This window comes from Argiope bruennichi, chromosome 7, assembly GCF_947563725.1.
Source record: "Argiope bruennichi chromosome 7, qqArgBrue1.1, whole genome shotgun sequence".
Taxonomy (NCBI): domain Eukaryota; kingdom Metazoa; phylum Arthropoda; class Arachnida; order Araneae; family Araneidae; genus Argiope; species Argiope bruennichi.
The window spans coordinates 49,735,845-49,739,847 of NC_079157.1; the positions used below are offsets into that span (position 1 = coordinate 49,735,845).

General features: G+C 31.1%; 1 non-coding gene across 1 annotated transcript; it reads left to right on the plus strand.

Annotated features, from left to right (window-relative positions):
• The first annotated feature begins 223 nt into the window (after positions 1–223).
• On the plus strand, positions 224–295 carry Trnaa-cgc (transfer RNA alanine (anticodon CGC)). The gene has a single exon. It is a non-coding gene; the product is annotated as a tRNA-Ala (tRNA).
• The last annotated feature ends 3,708 nt before the right edge of the window (positions 296–4,003 follow it).

The window sequence follows — 4,003 nt, forward strand, 5'->3', positions numbered from 1 at the left end:
ATCAATTCAGATTAAACTGGATCTTAAGAAGAAAAGTTCTCAAAAAGATACAATTTCTAGAAAGTTAATATTTATTGATGCATCGCGTTTCTGAAGGAGCGCAATTCTACCTCTTTATTGCTAAACAAATAGCAATAAAATTTTCCCACCTGTCATACTGATCATACAAATTCTAAATGCTCCTTAAATATAAGAATATCATAAAAGTGTCGGCTATTGTGTTGGGGGTGTAGCTCAGTGGTAGAGCGTTCGCTTCGCATGTGAAAGGCCCGGGGTTCAAATCCCCGCTCCTCCATTAATTCGTTTTTTTCGTATTACTGAATTTTAGTTTTAGGATACGATTCACCGTTATTTCCTATTAACTGTCCCGGATATAATTCAATAGCAGAATGCTCACCTCATATATAAACAGTTCACTGTCCAAATCCTCGCATCATCAACTTTTTTTCTTCTTTAAATTTTATGTATATTGTTATGAATTCGGAGTTCTTTCGATTTGTTAGTCAATGAAGAAACAGTCCTTTATTAATCTAAAATATTTATTTCATTAATTTCCAGCAAATTTAGGATTTTACACGAAACAAATATTAAAATTGCGCACTTGATTTCAGCGTAATGTAGTAGTAACTTACAACAGAATAACAGGCTTCAAAAATTCTCAGACAATCAGATCACAAGCGAAAATGCTCTCACTAAACTTGTCTCTCTCTGCACTTAAACTATGACATGTCCTATTTATACCCTGTCTTGGCGAGATATGACGTAAGCATTATTCCACTAATTTCAAGAAAAATCCCTTAACTATCACGAAATATTAGTGCAAGAGCTTCAATTCTCGAACTTTCGAAATCTTATGGAATGTCGCCAAGATCGCAAAAATCTTGCCAAATCGGTGATAAAGTCGCCAAAATGATCGCCAAGTGGCAATCCTGCAAACAGAGAAACCGATCCTTCGCTAGCGGGTATTAACGCATAAAATAAATATTTACATAGAAATATAATAAAAATAATATATTTACAAATTTGTAGCAATATGTTGATTTCAGTTTCATTTACACTGCAAAATTTTTATTTCGGTTTTAAAGATAATTTGTTGACAAAATTTTTTTCATTCATTTTTTTTTTCGCGAAATGCATTTAATCCTCACCCGTTTTCATTAACTAGTTTTATTTATTTATTTATTTATTATTCCTTGAAATTTTAGTTTCCAGATAAAATGGAAACCATGCTCATAGGGTGTGTTCTTTTATTGCTTCTGAATGTGGTTCAGGGACACTGACGCTTGGTGATTGTCTCCTAACATCAGGCATTGAAGATGCCGATTAAAGGCCAACGACCACCAATGAAATGTCGTATATATGAACATCGCCTGGGTCATGTGATCGAAAGCCAGCTTAGCCATCTGCCTTACTTGACTGATCAAATAACCTGTCTCAAATGCCTCTCGAAACAGCGCTTTAATCTTACTAAACCAAGCTCAATTTAATGTAAATCAGTGCTTGCTTGCTCGTTTAGAAACGAACATTGTTGCAAACAAGTATTTCTAAAGAGAATAATATGAAATCCAATTTTTTTTAGGCAATTAACTTCCTAATATCCCAAATTTTTAGTTGTGATATTATTATTGAAATTTTAGAAAATTATCCACCTTCATTTTTTTAATGAGTAAATTCTAAAGAAAGATAAAAACATAAATTAAACCAGAGTCCATTGGAGGAACTAAAAGCAAAAACGAAACCAAAGAAATAGCCAAAGAGAAAAATTATTTCAACATTTCAACAGAACGATGAACCCCAGATTGAAGGCACAGGGAAAAAGCATGATTTGGCTAGGCTGTAAAGTGAAGCAATAGAATTCCCAGCTTAGTCACTATTAGGTCAAGAAGAAGAAACATCACTTTTCAATACCACTTAGTGTGTGCATTCTAAAGCTCACCTGTACTATCTTGTGTACATTCTCATCTAAGTCTCTACTACTTGATGACTTCTTTTCTATCTTTTCTTCATTTGCATTTTTACATATTCAGTCATTTTTGTTTGTCAGTGAGCCTTTAGTACAGAGAAGTAACTATATTATAGTCACTCACCAGCTTCTATAACGCTGGGCGGAGTTTAAAAATGTTCTGACCCCTTTCATAAGCATCATTACTGAATACGCAAATCCCATCTTCTGTTTTGACATTAAGCAACTCGGAGAGTTTTTTGATTATGTTTAAAGTAGCTGATTTATTTGAGGATGAATTAAGTTAAGCATGAATATAAATTAATTATGGGATTGTTACCATCACATTTTATTTACATTATTTTAAGCTGAATTGTAATAAAAGTTAATAGGCTGAGATCTGCAATTTTTATTACCTTCTCCCTACATTGAACCAGTTGGAGTTATTGTTGATATTTTCTTTCAGCATCTTTTTAATTTCATATTTGGTATTGCATTTTTTCTGATAGTGATCCCTATTTGTTTAGATCAGTTTTTAGCGATTAGTTTTGAAATGAGAATTCGTGTTCAAAGTTTTTTCATTCATAGAATTTCGGACATTTTTATGCTTGCTTTAAATGTTACTGCACATTTACATCTAAAATGCTGTATTAATGATAATAGTTTATTTCTTAAGCATTATGCCAATACCCTGAACTTTTTTGAATAAAAATTAGCTATGAGGTGGCAAATTTCTGATTTTTTTTTTTTTTTTTCGCTGGATTGCAGCAAAGATTATTAAGCCGAGTTCTGCAATTTTGAGTACTTTCATGTAAGGCAATTTTAGTTATTTGTTTTGATTTGAATGTTCGTGAACCTTATGGATAGAAAAGATTGACCGCAAAGAAATAAAATTTTAAATGTTACAATATATTTATATCTAAAGTGTGCTACAAATGATTTTTTTTTATTTCTTAAGCTCTTAGTCAATGTGTATTAGATTTTCTACTACAATATTCGTTACTTAATATGTGACTAAAGTATTATTAACAAAATAGCAGCCTGCTAGATAAGGAAATACTTCTAATCCAATTAAGATTAAAAAGAAAAATACAAGTTTTTAAAAATATTTTCATAAGATGCCGAAACTACGGAGCTCCAAGGATTGATCCGTCTCTCATTATAATTGAATAAACCGTTTATTTTGATGTCATTGAAAAATCGCAAATATGCTGCCGTATATCGTTGTTTTTCAAAATTGAGCAAAACCCTGAAACTGGTTAGAGTTAGAGGCATCAAATGATACGAAGTTTATTTAAACGATGAAATCTGACAGTAATTTAGATGAATACATTAGCGAGATTTCTAAAAACAATAATACCTCATATTAATAGTTTTTCTTCCATGAGGTTCTATTTCTTCTTTTATAGGATAAAGTACAATTAATATTTTTTCGCACTCTTTTCTTAACTTCACTTCCTTGTTTTCATGAAAAGAGAATTTCGTACCTGATTTTTCATTAATTTTCTGATGTTCACTGAAATTATGTATAGTACTGTTCCCTTTTAAGATAATAGCATTATTTTAATATTTTCACAGCTTCATTATCAGTAAATCCTTTAATTATAATTTAATTTTGATTTCACATCAGTGGCGCCCTCTAGAATGAAAGATGAACTAAAAAAATTAAATGTAAATGTTTCAGAAAATTTTAAATAATGAATTAAAAAACACGTTAAAGACAAAAAAAAAAAAATGAGTTTAAACACTGAAAAACTGGAAAATATTACAAAAGATGTTTTCGATGAACTAAAAATTATTCAGTGCTGTGAAATTTAATACTGATAACAATATAATCACATGTGATAAACATAGGCTTATATCCTTCTATGTAATCATCAGTGTTCTGTACTACTTGTTTACAGTGATGTGGAATTAATGGAATTCTGAAGCAGCATCAGTTCTTCTAATGCTTGAGGTTGAAAAAAAATCTATTGATTTAAGAGCCTCTGGTACAAGTATAATTCGGCGACGAATACCACGAAGCCATTCTTTCTTCGCAGTTATTTAGGAATCCAATCG